Genomic DNA, 20,250 nt, shown 5'->3' with positions numbered 1-20,250 from the left:
AAAAAAAAAAAAAAAAAAAAAAAATGCCGAGTCCATTCTACATACTTATCAACATCCTGCTGGAAACTGTTCTGTGGTCATTCTTTGGCCTCAGGATAAAGTCCTAACTCTTTAATGCTGACCCACTGAAGTCCCTTCTTGGTATCACCTTGGCTTTCTCCACTCTCAGCCATGAGTTCCATGATTTCTTTGACCTTGGACCTTTGCACAAACTTTCATTTCTGTGGAAAACCTTTTTGCTACCTTCTTGGCATGTTAACTTCTCTTCATCCCTGCAGCTAGGCTTGGATGTCACTTCCTTTAGAAAACGTTGTCTTCCTATGCTTTGGTCAGAGTGCGTTATACTCCTTTTGTATGTGTGCTCCTAGCTCTGTGCCTTTCTCCCATCTCAACACTGATTTCTCCATCTGTTTCTTTCTTTCTTCTGTTACGGTAAGCCCCTTCATAGGGAGATCGTGTTATTATTATTTTTTTTTTTTTACCATTGTGTTCCTAGCATTATATTTAGGACATTAGTTAAAATATTTGTGAAATAAAAGAACATGCAATCTGGGAATTGAAGACATGAATCCCTACTCTTAAGAAATGTACAGGTAGTCAGGGATCGTGGGAAAGAATGATTGTGGAGGATGATGGGTCCCTTGAGATCAGAGAATGTATCTTGTTCATCTTTGTATTCCTGGAGCCCAGTACAGCGTTTCAAACACAGTGAGCGAAGAGTGTTGTCAGTAAAATTAAGGAAGTGTGAGAAAGTCAAATTTAGAAATGTGGAATATGAAATTCAGTCACATTCCAAATAAAACAGTCGTATGCAAACTTTGTGTGCTACTTCTTACACAAGAACACCTTGCTTCTGTGTGCTCTTACTTCATGCATGCCACCCTTGGCTCTGATCATAATAGTTTGTAGTCCTATGCTTCCCATCAGTCTTCTCTAGCCTGTTTTGAATTTTAGATAGTAAGCAAAGGGGCCACATTTTCTATTTTTAAATGTCCACTGTGGCAAGGAGTTTGTCTACTAAATAGTTTGTCTTGTCTCCTGATAGCCTCATGTCATGGGTCCAGAACTGTGTTCTTAGAATCCTGAATGTGTTGGGGCGCCTGGGTGGCTCAGTTGGTTAAGCAGCCGACTTCGGCTCAGGTCATGATCTCGTGGTCCGTGAGTTCAAGCCCCGCGTTGGGCTCTGTGCTGACAGCTCAGAGCCTGGAGCCTGTTTCAGATTCTGTGTCTCCCTCTCTCTGACCCTCCCCCGTTCATGCTCTCTCTCTGTCTCAAAAATAAAAACGTTAAAAAATAAAAAATAAAAAATAAAAAAATAAAAAAATAAATAAAAAAAAAAAATTCCACATGTGAGTGAAATCATATATTTATCTCTCTCTGACTTACTTCACTTAGCATAATACATTCTACTTCCATCCGTGTTGTTACAAATGGCAAGAGTTCATTTTTTTGATCACTGAATAATATTCCATTATATGTAGGTGTGTGTGTGTATGTGTATATACATATATATATATGTATATACATATATATGTATACATACGTATATGTATATATATACACATACACACACACACACCACATCTTCTTTAACCATCATTAGTCGATGAACATTTAGGCTCTTTCCATAATTTGGCTATTGTTGATACTGCTGCTAGAAACATTGGGGTGCATGTGTCCCTTCGAAGCAGCGTTTTTGTATCCTTTGGATAAGTACGTACTAGTGCAATTGCTGGGTGTAGGGCAGTTCTATTTTTAATTTTTTCAGGAACCTCCATACTGTTTTCCAAAGTGGCTATACCAGTCTGCATTCCCATCAACAGTGCAAAAGGGTTCCCCTTTCTCCACATCCTTGTCAACATCTGTTGTGTCCTGAGTTGTTCATTTTAACCATTCTGACAAGTGTGAGGTGGTACCTCACTGTGGTTTTGATTTGTATTTCCTTGATGATGAGTGATGTTGGGCAGCTTTTCACGTGTCTCTTGGCCATCTGGTTGTCTTCTTTGGAAACGTGTCTACTCATGTATTTTGCCCATTTCTTCACTGGAATATTTGTCTTTCAGGTTTTGAGTTTGCGAAGTTCTTTATAGATTTTGGATACTAACCTTTACCCGGTATGTCATTAGCAAATATCTTCTCCCATTCCGTTGGTAGCCTTTTAGTTTTGTGGATTGTTTCCTTCTCCGTGTAGCTTTTCATCTTGACGAGGTCCTAATAGTTTATTTTTGCTTTTGTTTCCCTTGCCTCTGGAGATGTGTCTAGTAAGAAGTTGTTGCAATGGAGGTCAAAAAGGTTGTTGCCTGTTTTCTTCTCTAGGATTTTGATGGTTTCCTGTTTTATATGTTGGTCTTCGATCCATTTTGAGTTTATTTTTGTGTATGGTGTAAGAAAGTGGCCCAGGTTCATTCTTCTGCATGTTGTTCTCCAGTTTTTCCAACACTACTTGTTCAAGAGACTCTTTTTTCCATTGGATACTCTTTCCTGCTTTGTCAAAGATTAGTTGGCCATACATTTGTGCCTCCACTGCTAAGTTCTCTATTCTGTTCCACTGATCTATGTGTTTGTTTTTGTGATAATACCATACTGTCTTGATGATTACAGCTTTGTAATACAGCTTAAAGTCCAGAATTGTGATGCCTCCAGCTTTAGTTTTCTTTTTCAACATTACCTTGGCTATTTGGGGTCTTTTCTGGTTCTGCACAATTTTTAGAATGGTTTCTTCTTGCTCTGTGAAGAATGCTGGTGATATTTTGATAGAGATTGCATTGAATGTAGATTCCTTTGGGTACCATCAACATTTTTTTTAATTTAAAAAAAATTTTTTTTAATGTTTATTTATTTTTGAAGGAGAGAGAGACAGAGTGTGAGTTGGGGGCGGGGGCAGAGAGAGAGGGAGACACAGAATCCGAAGCAGGCTCCAGGCTATGAGCTTTCTGCACAGAGCCTGATGTGGGGCTCGAACCCACAAACCAGAAGATCATGACCTGAGCCAAAGTCAGACGCTCAACCGACTGAGCCAACCAGGCGGCCCATACTATCGACATTGTAACAATATTTGTTCTTCCAATCTGAGCATGAAATGTTTTTCCATTTCTTTTTGTATTCTTCAATCTCTTTCATATTACATGGGATCAATTTTTTTAAATGGAATCAATTCCTTATTTCTCTTTCTGCTGCTTCATTATTGGTGTATAGAAATGCAACTGATTTCTATACATTGATCTTATATCCTGTGACTTTGCTGAATTCATGTATCACTCCTAGCAGTTTTTTGGTGGAGTCTTTTGGGTTTTCTATGTAGAGGATCATGTCATCAGCGAAAAGTGAAAGTTTGACTTCCTCCTTGTCAATTTAGATAGCTTTTATTTCTTTTTATTGTCTGATTGCTGAGGCTAGGACTTCCAGCACTATGTTGAACAACAATGGTGAAAGTGGACATCTCTGTGGAGTTCCTGACTTTAGGGAGAAAGTTTTCAGTTTTTCCCCATTGAGGATGATATTAGCTGTGGATCTTTGGTATATGGCCTATGTGATCTTAAGGTATATTCCTTCTATCCCTACTTTTTTATCAAGAATGGATGTTGTGGGGTTTTTTTAGTGCTTTTTATGCATCTTTTATAAGGATCATGTGGTTCTTATCCTTTCTTTTTTTAATGTGATGTATCACATTGATTGACCTGTGGATATTGACCTGTGAACCATCCCTGAAACCCAAGAATAAATCCCACTTGATTGTGGTGAATAATTCTTTTAATGTATTGTTGGATCTGGTTTGCTAGTATCTTACTGAGAATTTTTTTCATCCATATTCATCAAGGAAATTGGTCTGTAGTTCTTTTTAGTAGGGATTTTGCCTGATTTTGGAATCAAGGTAACGCTGGCTTCATAGAAAGAGTTTTCCTTCCATTTCTATTTTTTGGAACAGTTTTAAGAGAGTAGGTGTTAATTCTTCTCTAAATGTTTGGTAGAATTCCCCTGTAAAACCATCTGGCCCTGGACTCTTATTTGTTGGAGATTTTTGATTACTGATTCAATTTCCTTAATGGTTATGGGTCTGTTCAAATTTTCTATTTCTTCCTGTTTCAGTTTTGGTAGTTTATATGATTCTAGGAATTTGTCCATTTCTTCCAGATTGCCCAATTGTTGGCATATAATTGCTTATGATATTGTCTTATTATTATTTGTATTTCTGTGGTGTTGGTTGTGATTTCTCCTCTCATTCATGACTTTATTTATTTAGGTCTTTTCCTTTTCTTTCTGATGAATCTGGCTAGGGGATTATCAATTTTGTTAATTCTTTCAAAGAACCAGCTCCTGGTTTTGTTGAACTATTCTACTGTTTGTTTGTTTTTTTTATTATTATTTCAATGTCATTGATTTCTGCTCTAATCTTTATTATTTCCCTTCTTCTGCTGATTTTGGGCTTTATTTGCTGTTCTTTTTCCAGTTCCTTTAGGGATAAGGTTAGGTTGTGTATTTGAGACATTTGTTCCTTCTTTAGGAAGACTTAGATTGCTATATACTTCCCTCTTATGTCTGCCTTTGCTGTATCCCAGAGGTTTTGGGCTGTCGTGTTTTCATTTTCATTGGCTTCCATGTATTTTTTAATTTTCTCTTTAATTTCTTGGTTTATCCTTTCATTCTTTAGTAGGATGTTTTTTAACCTCCAAGTATTCATGTTTTTTCCAAATGTTTTTTTATGGTTGATTTCAAGTTTCATATCATTGTGGTCTGAGAATATGCACAGTATGATATTGATCTTTTTGTACTTGTTGAGGGCTGATTTGTGACCCAGTATGTGTTTTGTTCTGGAGAATGTTCATGTACACTTGAGAAGAATGTGTATTTTGCTATTTTAGTATGAAATGTTCTGAATATATCTGTTATGTCCACCCAGTCTAGTGTATCATTCAAAACCACTGTTTCCTTATTGACTTTCTGCTTAATCTGTCCATTGTTGTAAGTGGGGTGTTAAAGTCATCTACTATTATGGTATTATTATCAATGAGTTTCTTTATGTTTGTGATTAATTGATTTATGTATTTGGGTGTTTCAAGTTGGGGGTATAAATATTTATAATTGTTAGATCTTAGTAAATAGACCCCTTAATTATGATATTATGTTCTTCTTCATCTTTTGTTACAGTCTTTGTTTGAAAATCTAGTGTGTCTGATAAAAGTGTGGCTACTCCAGATTTCTTTTGAAATCCATTAGCATGATAGATGGTTCTCCATCCCCTCCCTTTCAATCTGCAGGTGTTTCTAGGTCTAAAATGGGTCTCTTGTAAGCAGCATATAGATGGGTTTTATTTCTTCATCCATTTTGATACCCTATGTCTTTTGATTAGGGCAGTTAGTACATTTACATTTAGAGTGATTAAAGATATTAATTTAGTGCCCTTGTGTTGCCTGTAGAGTGGGTTTTTGTGGTGATGTTCTCTGGTCCTTTCTAGTCTTTATTGCTTTTGGTCTTTTTTCTTTTGTTTTGTTTTTTTTCTCCCCTCAAGAGTCCCACTTAAGATTTCTTGCAGGGCTGGTTTAGTGGTCATGAGCTCCTTTAGTTTTTGTTTTTCTGGAAAACTTTTTATCTCTCCTTCTATTTTGAATGAGAGCCTTGTTCGATAAAGAATTCTTGGCTGCATATTTTTCCATTTCAGCACATTGAATATATCCTGCCACTCCTTTCTGGCCTGCCAAGTTTCTGTGGACAGATCTGCTGTGAACTTAATCTATCTTCCCTTATAGGTTAAGGACTTTTTTTTCCCTTGCTGCTTTTATAATTCTTTCCTTGTCTGTGTATTTTGTGAATTTGACTATGATATGCCTCGGTGATGGCCAGTTTTGGTTGAATCTAATGGGAGTTCTCTGTGTTCTTGGATTTTGATGTCTGTGTCCTTCCCCAGATAAGGAAAGTTTTCAGCTATAATTTGCTCACATGAATCTTCTGCCCCTTTTACTGTCTCTTCATGTTCTGGGACTCCTATGATTCAAATGTTATTCCTTTTTAATAAGCCACTGAGTTCTCTAATTCTTATATCATGACCTTTTGCCTTTGTTTCCCTCGTTTTTTCCCCTGCTTCATTATTTTCCATGATTTTATCTTCTATATTGCTGATTCACTTCTCTGCTTTGTCTATCCTTGCCATCATGGCATCCATTCAAGATTGCACCTCAGTTATAGCATTTTTAATTTTGGCCTGACTAGATTTTAGGTTTTTTTATCTCCACAGAAAGGGATTCTCTGGTGTCTTCTATGCTTTTTTTCCTACCTCAGCTAGAATTCTTATAATTGTGATTTTAAATTCTAGTTCAGACATCTTACTTTTATCTGTGTTGATTAAATCCCTGGACATCATTTCTTCCTATTCTTTATTTTTGGATGAATTCTTCCATCTGGCAAGTTATCTGGCTCAAATTATGCAGATTGTTGCATTAATCCTCAGATCAATATCCTAGGTGTTCAAAATGATTTGATGCTGCATTTCAGGGATGAGACGAGATCAGGGTCCCCATACTAATCTGCCATCTTACCTCCTCTCCAAGAGTGTTAGAAGACATTGTCCTTAAACCCTTTTCTTCCCCACCAGAAATCATACAGGTCCCCCGCCCCCGACTATGAAAAGTTACAGGGTTCCTAAAAAACCTTTCATAAGCAGAAATGGCATAAAACAAAGAGGCAGGTACCACTATTTTATGTGGAAACTATTTTAAGCATTCCCAAACCCCCAAAATCATCTCAGTTATACTTTTATGATACCTTAGGACACATCTTGCTAACAGATGCACAAAATAAATCCAGGTAAAGCACTGATACTCACAGACACACCTCAAAGCTATGGCAGCCTGATGCTGAGATGCTGAGTGTGGTTCCCAGAGAAGGAACTGGTAGTGCCATTCTTGCTTCCCTCTATCACGGTTCATGGCCATAAGCATAAATCCTCTTTGAATTTCTCTCCATTAGTGAAAACAGGTACTGACATAGGTCATTCATAAAAGCAAAATTATGTATGGTGAACTCTCAAAAAGCAGGGGAAACCTGCATCATGAAAGGAAGAACATGCCCTCATTATAATGGTAAAGCTGAACAACAGAAATCTCAAGCATACTTTTTCTCTGTACAGGGGACCAGAACCTAGGTGAACTAGAACAAATTCATAGACTTGGGGGGGAAATGAATGTGAAATACTTTTCTCAGTAGTAGAATTCCTGCCTAGAGTAAGGGTGCATTCCTGAGCTATCAAAAGTCAAGGAGAAAAATTAGTGGGGGACAAGGACTGGGAAGTTTATATACATTTTCATCACCTAATATGTCCAGTCTGCCTCATTATTGGGTCCTAATTATCAGAATTATATAATTCAAGGTTACTACTGAGAAGTCCATTTAAAAATGTACCTACTAACACATGTCTAATGCATACAAAACACTATTCCAATTTCCAGCTGACCGAGACTTACAGAGTTGAGCAAGATATGGTCTCAGTTTTCAAGGAGGATACGTGTTAAGCAATCACCCACATACAAAGCAAATAAATGCCACAGTGCAGGATAAGCAAAGGAGGGAGGGCACAGGAGCACCCGGGTGGCTCTGTCAGTTAAGCTTCCAACTTCAGCTCAGGTTGTGATCCAATGATTTGTGAGTATAAGTCCTGCATCGCACTCTCTGCTTTCAGCCTGGAGCCTGCTTCAGATCCTTGGTCTCCCTCTCTCTCTGCCCCTCCCCTGCTTTCACTCTCTCTCTCAAAAATAAATAAACTTGGGGAAAAAAAAAGAAGGGATGGCACATGATAAGGGAGGATCAGGGAATGCTTAGATATGGCTGCATTCTGCACTGCCAGTGGACACCTGCTAGCTACTGGCTATGTGGGGTCCATGGGTTCTGTTCAGCTATTTTCTGTAAATTTGTTGCCAACACTGAAACTTTGGAATATTGCTTATCAGTATGTGGAATTCTGGCTTCTCTTGCTAAATAAGATGATCTGAAAATTTGGGGTCCACGTGCCAGCCTGGCAATAATTACTTAGAGCAGCATAGAAACAGTCATAGATCTCCACTTTGGTTTGGTCCCCACGACTCCCCGTTGCACTCAACTCCTGGCCTGCTTCATTCCTTTCTTTTGTCTGCTCTGATCCTATATGCTCCTATCTGCCTTAAAGAACAGATAGAATCTCAACATACAGAGCTGGAGAGGGAAGATCAGAGCAAAGGTAGAGAGGCAGAAGAGTTTAGGCTATGCTCAGGGAACTGTGAGCAATCTGCTCAAAGAATAGGCTTAAGAATGAGATGAATTTAAAAATAGACAAATGATGGTTGGGACAAGTTGGGGGGGGGGTACTCCACGGACTTCTCCTAATGCCAGGATGAAGCAAATTGACTCAATTTGGTCAGAATGTGAAGCAAATTCAGAATGTTAGATAAGGGAATTGCCACCATCTGAGATAGCTTTCGGAATGATTAATCACAGGTGAGCAGAATAGACCTAGGATTCTATTGTAGATGCTGAGGTAATTAAGTGACAGAAAGAGAAGAAAGGATGGCACACGCTTGGTGGACACTGAGGAGATGGTGTAGACCAGGCTTGGGAACGGCTTAGATAGGGTGGTGGGGAAAGAATGAAGTGAGTAGGGAGGAAGAAAAATAAAAAATGCCTCTATGTCTGAGGTCCCAAGCTCAAATGTCTTCAGGTACAGGCATGTAGCAAAAATATGATAAGCAGCAGGTATAAATGTCAAGGATTGGTGGAGACTTTGGTGGGCTGGGGAATGCATATTCAAAATCAATTCATAAACTCAAAGAAGTGCACCCATCAAACAATCCACGTCAATGCAAAACAAACAGCAAGCTGCCCACGAAAAGCCTTGAAATAAGAGACATGAAAAGGCATACTTATAGGTGGTTCTCCCAGTAGAGATGTCCATCAGGTCAGGGTAAACACACGTATGAAGTTTAGGTGTAGACAAAAGGCATGAGTTTTGGTTTGCAAACCAATGGATAAATGATAGAATCTCAAGATTGGGGATCATGAAGTTCAGGGATTCATCCATGTGCTGATGATAGTTGAGGCTGTGGAAGAAGGTACAAGATCAGAGGAAAAGAACCAGAGGATGGGAAGCATTCCCCCCAGGGAGTCCTTAAGGAGCCTCTGTTCCCTGGGAGCTGGGCAAGAAGGAGGAGGCTGAGAAATGGAAGGAGCAGCAGGAAGTGAACTGGGATATAACAGTATTATGAAAACTATAGGAGGAAAAATATTCAAGAAAGAGGAAATGATCTCCCGTGTGAAATTCCCTATTCCCTTCTGTCCCCTTCTCAAAGACTCATTTAATTAAAATACCTTTCTCCCCAAACTGATAATTTCTGCAATAGCTTTTCACAGTGTCAAGCAGAAAGAACCCCATCTGTTCTCCTATCTTCATTGTCTTCCCTTTTGCCCCAGGGCAAAGTCTCTTACACACATCAGGAGTAATATGCAAAACAATTTTTCAACCACCGACTCGCCCCTGATGTGTGCAGACGCAAGTGAGACAGCATCTTTTGTGTGACCTCTCAAAACCCTGCCTACTGCCTCCTTTGGTGATATTTGGAACTTCCCAAAGAAGCCAGATTTTCCTGGGCATCATTCTCCTCTTCCCAGGCAGCTGAGAAGTGAGCTGTGAGAGTACAAAATGTCACAATAAGAAGAAACCCTTCCTTGGGTGAAGAGATAGAGATGAAATCAGGATATATAACAGGGTATCACGATCCTCCCCCTCCAAGCCATAAATCTGGAACCGAAGCCATTTTATGGATTCCCACATCATCACTGAAGCCAAAATTACTCCTAAATCACCCGGCTTGTATCTCAGATGACAACCTGCAGGGTTAGTGATTTTGCTTTAAAAATAAATAAATAATTGTTCTCCGTGCTTCCTTGAAAAGATGAAATAGTGCACAGGCAAAAGATACTATTTTTTAACTCGGGGAACATCTGTTACTCAGCTGGCTTCAGCCCTTTATAAGGCCCTGAGTCACCAAATGGCAGGAGCTCCTGAGATGCCCTTAATTTTAGTGCTTCCTGCAACTTTAATTTTAAGAGACACCATTGCCCTCATCCCACATTGGGAGACTTCCCTGGCTGAACTAGTTTCCCACACCATCACTCCAAAGCCAGGGATTAAGAAAGCTGTTATCTCCCATTTTTTACACCAATGGCAGTAGAGTTTCAAAGTAAATACGGATGATGGAGGCCAATGTCACATCCCTGAGACAAGAAAGTGTTCAGTGTATACCTAGAAAAGGAAGAGTCCTGTGATTTACAGAGAGTGACTTTGCTCAAGGGCAAAAAGTGTCTTAGACAAGAAGAGCTCCAACTTAACAAGACTTGAAAAGGAAATTAGATGACAAAGTCCACCATGAAAAGTGGGATTTCTAAAGGGCACAGAGAAACATTTGCTTCCGCTCAACTGCTGCAGCCAAAGATAGAGTACCATGTTCTCTTGGTCCCTTAAACACATCAGGTATTTCCACCTTTACAAGTCGATCATGCCATCCACCCTCCCTATTTCTCTGTGTCAGCCATGAGAATCTTATCTTTCCTTCATGGCATGGTGCAAATCCTGTCTTCCTTACACAGCTTTCTTTCCTTCCTGGCCTACATGCATCCCTCTCTTCCTCTGAAGCTCTACAGTATTTTTAAACTATTCATCTTCGTTCTTAATCCCACATGCGCTTAGATGCTGCAAGTCAAAGTCTTGTCTCCCCAGCCAGATCATGAACTTGATGACATGAACTCTCCTGGGATGTCATCATATCCCCTGCAGCAGTGGCACCGTGCCATGCCACCAAACCCTCCTAAGAACCACTGAACACAGGAGGTTATGCAGAGATATATGGGGAGATACAAGCAACAGAAAAGCAAAAGGTCCAAGGAAGGTTGCTTTATTATTTAAAAGAAATTCATAATTACATCCAAAATACTTTGCCAATTAAATTCATGCTAATCTCTGTGTCAAGAACTCCATTGAGGAAAGATTATTTTCTCGAGTCTTTCACAAAATCCAGGAAAGAGTCTCTTAACATAGAACTCCCTTTTTCCTTAATTATCAAAATGATCATAATTTCAACCAGAAGCTGTTTATCAGATCAGATCACCTGTCACTCTAAGGAAGCTTCAGATTTGACTATCTTCTTTTCTTTTCTTTCTTCCTTCCTTTTTCTTTCTTTCTTTCTTTCTTTCTTTCTTTCTTTCTTTCTTTTTTCTTTTCTTTATTCCTTCCTTCCTACCTTCCTTCCTTCCTATCATCCTTCCTTCTTATCTTCCTTCCTTCCTTCCTTCCTTCCTTCCTTCCTTCCTTTCTTTTATACAACAGTGCCAGGTACTATCCTAGATTCTGAGAATACTGTGCTGAGTAGGACAAAAACCCTGTTCTCATGGAGTTGACATTCTAATAGAAATAGACAATATATGTATGAATAAGTAACAATTATCAGGATGTGATCCCTGCTATACAGAAAAATAAATTAGAAAAAGGAGCTAGAGAATAATGGGGGAATGAAGAGACACTGTGATCTGTTCTGGATTGAAGAAGGACTGAAGGAGACGGCATTTGAATGGAAACTTGAAAAAAATCAGAGAGCAGGAGGGCTAAAGAGCACCCACAAAGAAAGAAGAGCAAGTGCAACGGTCCTGGGGAAAAACTAGTTTGAAGTATTCTAGGGCTAATAGGGAGACCAGTGCATCTGGTGCAATGATTCGGGAGCAGAATAAGCAAGGAGAAAGGTAGATCCCTCACCAGGAACTGAATCGGTTGGCACCTTGATCTCTGTCTTCCCAGTCCAGAACTGTGAAAAATACATGTCTGTTGCTCAAGCCCCCTAGTCTGTGACATTCTGTTATGGCAGCCTGAGCTGAGTTAACACAGGTAGTAAGGAAATAAGTGAAAAATACCAAAGGTGTCTGACAGATGCTGCAACTGCAGAAAAGTGGAGAAAAAACTCCCAAAGGTGACATTTAGCAGACACTCTTAGTCACTTCTAGCTCCTGAATAAATTTCTATCATTTTCATTGGCTGAGGGATTACTTAGTGTGAGTTCACTGTTCTTCCTAGTGGTGATATTCTTATCTATGTATTTTTAGATATTTTATACACTCTTTGCGTGAACTCCCAAAATCCACACATCTGGGTCCACTAGATACTTTTGCATCTCTTTTCGCTCACCAAATGTGACAGCATTTCTTTGAATTTCAATTAATTCAGTGATCACTGAATCTACCTCTTTTATAAGGTAACAGTTGCATGAGTCCATTCTTTGGGAGGAAATCTCTCCAAGAATTTTATACATCATTTTATATATCATCATAAAATATATTTAATTTTGCGTTCATTTTGCTGATTCATCTGCCAAAACTCCACAAACCATGTAAATCTTAAGAAGGAAAATGATATTATCCTTCCTGAATTTCTCTACCTGAAATTCAATAGCCTTCTTAGTGAGCAAGACTGAACAACAAAAAGAAATAACATTCGTCTTCTCCAAAGTAAAGAAGCAGGGATGAAGTGCTCAAGTGGGCTAGGTCCCGGAGCCTTCCGGAGCTAAAGTTTATATTGCATGGTTTTAACAGATTTTGTCGGTGGAAGTGTGTTTGTGGTTTGCAGTTTCATTTTGTTATCTCGTTCCAGTAAGAAAAGTCACACTGCTTACAAAACTGAGAAACTTATTAGAATCCTGTGGTGTTTGCCTGCTTCGATTTTCACACGGCGAGCCAACATAAAATGAAGGGTAGTGTTGGAAAGGGAAAGGTGGAACATTTGCAAAAATTCGCAGCTGGAGGCAGCACCGCCTCAGCTGTGCAGAAGAGTCTTCCAGCCTCAACGTCCTCCTTCTTCTCAAACACAGGCAATTGTAAGTTAGATTTTGCCCGAAAAACTGCATCTAGAGGTGAGGTCTTATGCAGGGATGGGAACTGGACACGGCAGTTAAGAAAACCGCTGTGGAAAATGCCAGAAGATTCTTACATTTGTTTTAATGATTTCAGCTTACCTCGAAGGGGCTCTGAATCACCAGGTGGTTCTCAATGCCAAGTAGGACTGCCGGGCAGTTGGGGTGAAGTGAAAAAAGGCTGTGCTGAGTCAATAGATGTGTTTGTTTTTTATTCAATTCTTTGTGAGGCATCATCGCCAATACTGCTAACAGGCACACCAGGAACAACTAGTACAAAAATCACAGAGGTGCAAAAATCACACAAAAAATCAATTAGAGAAATAAGCCTTGGGAAATGTAAACTGGAGCAGATGAAAAAGTAGATAGAAATTCCCAGAAGGACTACAGAAAGCTACAGATCCCGGTCAAAGAGAGAAGCCATTGGATAACCAATACATTCATCTGATAATTAGAGGAAAAGCATTCTTAAAAGAACATTTCTTTTTAATAAAAAACAAAACAAAGCAAAAAACAAAAAGCTCTCTAGCATGAGTCTGTCAAAATGGTAAAATTAGGACACTGGCCAGAGAGATTATCACAAATGAACATTACGAGTTTCCTAATAACACTCATCTGCTCTCCTCTTTGGGTTACCAAGTCTCCAAGGAGAGGAATATATGCTTATGACTGACAAATCTCTTGTTGGCAAAGGAAAACTGCCTTTTCTTTCACATCCTTTGACTGGCTACTTCAACCTCAGAATGGAAGATGGGGATAGTTTTCCAAGTGGCTACCTGATTCAAAAGGGAAACTCTGACTCAGTCAATAGCTGTCTTAAACAATTCCTGATAATACGGACCCTAATGTTTCCCAGGCAAACACGCTCATTAAAACTTTGAAAAAAATGGGGCACCTGGGTGGCTCAGTAGGATAGGCATCCAACTTCGGCTCAGGTCATGGTCTGGCAGTTCATGAGTTTGAGCCCCATGTCAGGCTCTGTGCTGACAGCTCAGAGCATGGAGCCTGCCTTTGGATTCTGTGTCGCCCTCTCTCTCTCTGCCCCTCCCCTGCTAGCACTCAGTCTCTGTTTCTCTGTCAAGAATAAGTAAACATTAAAAATTAAAAAAAAAAAACAACTTTGACAAAATTTGTAAGTCCTTCTATACAATTTTTAACAAATAACAATGACATTTGAAAAAATTCTCTTTGGGGCGCCTCGATGGCTCAGTCGGTTAAGTTCCGACTTCGGCTCAGGTCATGATCTTGCGGTTTGTGAGTTCGAGCCCCGCGTCGAACAGCTCAGAGCCTGAAGCCTGCTTTGGATTCTGTGACTCCCTTTCTCTCTGTCCCTCCCCTTCTCATGCTCTGTCTCTCTCTGTCTCAAGAATAAATAAAACATTAAAAAAAAAAAGAAAAAATTCTCTTTGCTAAAAAATTAGAACATTATAGAAATGCCTGAACTTCTCTTTGATCTTTAGCACCAAATCTGGCTCCTCCTACTTCCTTTTAGTTTGCCTGGCTTTCTCCAACCCCTTCTCTCTCGAATATAGACATTAGAGCACATATATTTTTTGGTGTTTGTGTTTCATTAATTGAATCATATCATATATACCTTTCTGAATATTTGTTTTTGTGCACTGATCAATGAGATCTGGAACCTTCTATGTTTGTACAAATAGACCTGCCTCAATCTTCTTGATCAGTTGCATAGTATTCCTTGAGAATGTTAGTATATATTTTGCCATTCTCCATTGATAGAGACTTAGGTTATTGTTAATTATTCGCTTTTATAAAAACTCTTCAATGAGCATCTTTTCACAATACATCCTTGGGTACTCTTCAACATGTTTTTCCAGAGTACAATCAGACCAAAGAAATGTCTCATGCTTTTTAAGTGCTGTGCTAAAATAGTAGGGAACAAAGAATGAAATAAAATATACCTGTCAGACTAAAAGACATAAAATTAGAACTTTCCGAAAGGAAACCAGAAAGCTACAGAAGGTTGGTTTGGAAGAGATTCTTAAAAAGTCAGAGATTCCTAGCTTCAAACCTGGCCCCAGCTCCAAATCAAAAAGAATCTAAGTGCCCTGTTTTTGTTTAATGTTTATTTATTTTGAGAGAGAGAGCATGAGCAGGGGCGGGGCAGAGAGAGAGAGAATCCCAAGAAGGCTCCACACCATCAGTGCAGAGCCCAATGTGAAGTTCAATCTCACAAACCTGTGAGATCATGACCTGAGCGGAAATCAAGAGCCAGATGTTCCACCGACTAAGCCATCCAGGCACTACTATGTGTCCTTCTATGGGAATGGCAAAACACATACTACCTAAAGAATCCTATATAGCTTATTTTAAAAAATTACGCAGGTCTAGATATATTAACATAGACCGTAACCTTGTGTAACTTTTAAAACGTTACTTTTCTGTCAAGCTTTAGTTTCCCCATCAAAATATGGAAAGCACAATTTTTTGAAATGAATCTACAGCATAAAGTTCTTGCACAGATTAAATAACAGAATACTTGTTAAGCACTTAGTATACTAATGACACAGAATAAGTGCTCAAAAGATATTGGTTTCCATTACATTTCTATTTTTGATATGTCCCACGATGGTGGAGGAATTTCAACAACCCAAGGCCATTTATTAATCTGTCAGTCATTTATTAAGCATCCATTATTAGCAGAGCTTTATGCCACCTCATTTGAGGAGAACACAGATGAATGAAATATCATTATAATATTCCTCAAGAATCTTGGGAACATATCAAGGAATATAAATCATGTCCCAAATAACCTTAATAAAAAAACGAATGTAGTATTACAACAGATCTCATACTAGACTACTATTATTTTTATATGTCCAGGGCCACTTCCTTCGTCAGGCAATAGCATCATTCTCTGGAAGAACTATTCCTCCTCCAATCCCGATACTGATGTGAAGGCAGCCAATTATAGAAGCCACAGCCCTGGTTGGCCACAGTTGATAGGTCAGGAAATGTGCATATGACTTAGTCATATGACCCAAGCCAAGCCAGTCAAAGCATTTTTCACACTAAGAATGGAGGAAAGGGAGTGGGTCTTTTCTAATGACAAAGGCATGTGATGGCAAGTTTGAGCACTATTTCCAGCCAAGTTCTCCCATATTTGGGAGACTCTACTCTGAAAAAATAAAGAACCACAGTGACAAGAGTAGAGGCAAAAACACAGACAGACGTGAGGGGATTGGAGTCCCAGGTTCTGGAGGCCCAGCCTCAACCCTGCCTTTTGGTAATGACATGAGATATCATTAGTTCTATGAAAGCAGAGGTTTCTGTATGTTTTTATTTACTAATGTATCCTCAGCATCTAGAACACTGCTTGGTGCCTAGCACATAGTAGACATTCGTGACATATTTTCTGAATGAATGAATAAATGAATGAGTGAATAATATCCTATAATATAGCCCTCTTTTTTTTTCTGAGTTAAAATTTTATTTTATTTTATTCTTTCCTTATAACTGAAGTCAGAATTACTCTTGAAATTTTTTACAACCCTATCTCAGAAGGAAAAAGAGGAAACGAGGCAAAGAGTAAGGGAATATAACATCCAAATATTTTCCTGGGCCAATAGGCTAGTGGTTCCAGACACTACCAGGACCAGATTCTATCAGAGTATTGCCCATCTCTGTCACCACAAATCCAGAGCTATTTTGAGTTTGAGTTATTACAACTTCTCACGTAGGATTTAGTCTAGTTTAATAAAACACAGGCTTGTCTACTTGGTTTCCAAGACTGCAGACTTTAGATTCTAGAAATCAAAAGACAGTCTATCGTGTGACTGCTTCCGTCTCTCTTATTTGCCTATGTCTTATTTATTTCCTTCCATGGACCAACGGGTAAGATATAAATAAGTAGCCAGGCAGTTAAAGACTGGCAGAAGTCTAAAAGGTTGTCAATGAGCTCATTGTCAACAGGAAATTCACATTAATGAGCTCAGATTGGCAGCAGTTTGATGTAACATCCAGGGATTGAGTAGCTTGCAAACACCTCTAGCAGATCTGAAATACACAGCTTACTGAGAATCACATCATTATTGAAAAATTGCACGATATAATTCAATGTGCATGACGGTTGTGGCATCAGTAAATTAAAACAAAATAGAGGATTGCCTCTTTTTAATATCTATTAACTGCCTAATACATGTTGGGAGTTGTTGCACACAGAAGAAAAAATAGATACAGATCTCAGTCTATAGACTTAGACTCTAGCAGATGACTAAGACATGCTCACCAATTGTCAGATCAACCAGTCCAGGACAAAAGTGAACCCATATGGAATCCAGCCGTGATGAAGAGTGTCAGGTGAGAAAAATGTCATAGTAAAGCTTTCATCAACTGTTGAGGAAATAGCTACTTTTCAGCTCTCTCTCATGCTACCTTGACCATCACCTCCCATGCCTGGTCTATCTATGGCTTTTGACATTTTTTTGGCTAAAGTCCAGGTATCTCCTCATGGCTTCCATAAACAATATTTATGGCCCATAATGCCACCACTTGGCCACTAACATAACCTGCCCTGCGCAGGCTGCTCTCCAGTACATAACACCTCCGGGACTATTTATTTGGCATATCCTATCCATAAAAGTTACCCGGTCCTACGTAATCTTAGTACAAGATAGAATGAACCATGACGGTACAATGCAACAATTTTCATCAGCTGAATTAATCTGGCTTTTTGGGGTTTTTTTGTTTGTTTATGCAAAATTTTAAAAGAGTAGATTGCCAATTATATATATATATATATATAATATATATTATACATATATTATGCATATATATTATGTATATATAATATGTATATATGTGTATATATTATGTGTGTGTATATATATATGTACAATAAAACCTTGGATTGCGAGTAACTTGTTCTGTGAGTGTTCTGCAAGACGAGCAAACATCCCTAATACACTTTAACTTGATAAACGAGTGCTTACAATACAAGTAGTATGTGATGCCAAACATCACATGATCACAACAGAGCCAATGGTTCTTCTCTCTCTCTCGCTGTGGGATTGTGGGTGATCATCTCCCATGCTCAGATGCTCAGTCTCAGGCCGTGGTGTTTGGCAGAAATCGGTGATTTTTCAGAACATTGGAAGGTGCCCACAACTGACACTAGTGTATTTTTGTCACCTCAAAGCACCTATGGACAGTCCTTTGCTTTTCCATACCAGAGTAAGCTTAGGAATGCTTTGCTTCATTTCTAGGTCATTGGACAGGTTCTTTGTTAAAGTTGCATGAAAAGAAAAATTCCATTGAGCCAATAGATAGCATGATTTCATTAGTGACAGTGAAAGTTGTCCTACACATTAACCCTCCCATCTCTTGTCTCCCTCACACCAGCCACTAAGGTTTTTAAAGGTAATTGCAGGTTGATTTATTTTTCTTTATATTTTGTATTTTCTTTTATTTTGTATTATATTACAGTATTGTAATCATTTTTATATGAATATTTTTGAGTTGCAAAACGAATCATCTGAGCTTTCATTATTTCTTTTGGGGAAATTTGCTTTGATATACAAGTGCTTTGGATTATAAACATGTTTCCAGAATGAATTATCCTTGCAAACCAAGGTTTTACTGTATATGTGCATATTCATTATATATGCACTTATCTGTGGACTTATAAACATATGTTAAACATATACAGTTTATCTTGGTGAACATCCTGTGTGCTGATCAGTACTGTGGAGGGAAAACCAACTTACTGTGTTTATTATGTGTCTGCTCTGTATTTGTTAGTCTCCTCCTTATATATCCCTAGCCCCAAATTATTTCCTCTATTTCGTTCCACTGACTTTCCAATGAGAAAGAGACAAACAGTACAATCAGACTTCATTGTTCCTTTTCTCTTCTGGATCATATCCCTAAAACTTTCTCCTAACTTTCCGCCTACAAATAAAGACACAGTGCCTTTATAAAGGCTCCAGTGGGTCTAACAAAACTTAACAAAATAAATGTTTTGGAAGCATATTATTTTACTCTCTGATTCTTTTTACCAAACATAGAATTCAGAGGCAAGCCAAATGTAAAAATGAGAGACAAATGAAAACGTTTGTATATTGAAACCTACTCAGGAACTGCACCCATAGGAAACCCTTGAATATGTGCTTTAAAAGCAGATCTGGAATTGAACGACTATTTCTTCAAGTGTGAATCCTTGACTCAGTTTCTATTCTTCACTGAATAATTCAAGATGATGTCCATTTATTGAGATGGTCACAGCCCAGTATCTGTGTTAACTATTACAGGAAGGATTCTTCCAAAAGGTAACCAGTAGGATCGTTTCATCCATGAGGACAATAAAATGGAGCTATGCCACTCTGGCATGTTGATATTAGGTCACTGAATACTGTTACAAGTTAAGTCTCAGAGATCATCTTCCAGACCACTGTTCCACAAAGTAAGGTCCTTGTACCAGCAGCATCAGCATCATCTGGGAACTGGTTAGAAATATAAATTCTTGGGGCGCCTGGGTGGCGCAGTCGGTTAAGCGTCCGACTTCAGCCAGGTCACGATCTCGCGGTCTGTGAGTTCGAGCCCCGCGTCAGGCTCTGGGCTGATGGCTCGGAGCCTGGAGCCTGTTTCCGATTCTGTGTCTCCCTCTCTCTCTGCCCCTCCCCCATTCATGCTCTGTCTCTCTCTGTCCCAAAAATAAATAAAAAACGTTGAAAAAAAAAATTAAAAAAAAAAAAAAAAGAAATATAAATTCTTGGCCCTATCCTAGACCTACTTACTCAGAAACTTGGAGGTACAGTCCATCCATCTGTGTTTCAACAAGTCCTCCAGGTGACTTTGGAATTCCAAGTTTGAGAATTCCTGCTCAAGATAGTTTCTTACTTTGGAAGTGAACCGACTGAACCCCAAAGAGGTGAAACAAGTTGCCCAAATGGATGACAAGAACCAGGAAGAAATCTCACAAAGCACAAAGTAAGGTTGCTTTGGGGGTTCTAGAGGACCAAAAACTCAATCCTCGGTATTTTTATTAGTCAGTGTCTTGACAGGAATTCCTTGGTGTGCTCAAATTTGGGTAATGTTTCATGTATTTACACAGGTATGGGTGAAGTGTAAAGAAACCACAAGGGGGAGACACAGTAGAAGAGCATATTCCACTCACAGGCCTAAAGAGGCAAAGGGTGCAGGACATGGGGGTCAGCAGGGGGAAAAAGAGAGCCTTGAAAAGTGCAGTGATCTTTATTCATGGGTCATAGACAGCCTGAGGTCACCTCACAGGAGGTATCCAAGACCAAAAATCCCTGACATCACTCTCTACCTCCTTATCCTTATCCTTATCCTTATCCTTATCCTTATCCTTATCCTT

At 39.0% G+C, this 20,250-nt stretch overlaps 1 long non-coding RNA gene and 1 other non-coding gene across 3 annotated transcripts in view; both read right to left on the bottom strand.

Annotated features, from left to right (window-relative positions):
* LOC125921373 (uncharacterized) overlaps positions 1-20,250 on the bottom strand; it is a 254,986-nt gene that overhangs the window by 79,908 nt on the left and 154,828 nt on the right. The gene's annotated exons all lie outside the window — the stretch shown is intronic.
* TRNAQ-UUG (transfer RNA glutamine (anticodon UUG)) lies at positions 2,942-3,026 on the bottom strand. The gene has a single exon. It is a non-coding gene; the product is annotated as a tRNA-Gln (tRNA).

This window comes from Panthera uncia, chromosome C2 (genome assembly GCF_023721935.1).
Source record: "Panthera uncia isolate 11264 chromosome C2, Puncia_PCG_1.0, whole genome shotgun sequence".
In the NCBI taxonomy this organism is placed as follows: Eukaryota; Metazoa; Chordata; class Mammalia; order Carnivora; family Felidae; genus Panthera; species Panthera uncia.
The sequence above is the reverse complement of the archived record's forward strand: the minus strand, read 5'-3'. Positions and strand labels throughout refer to the sequence as shown.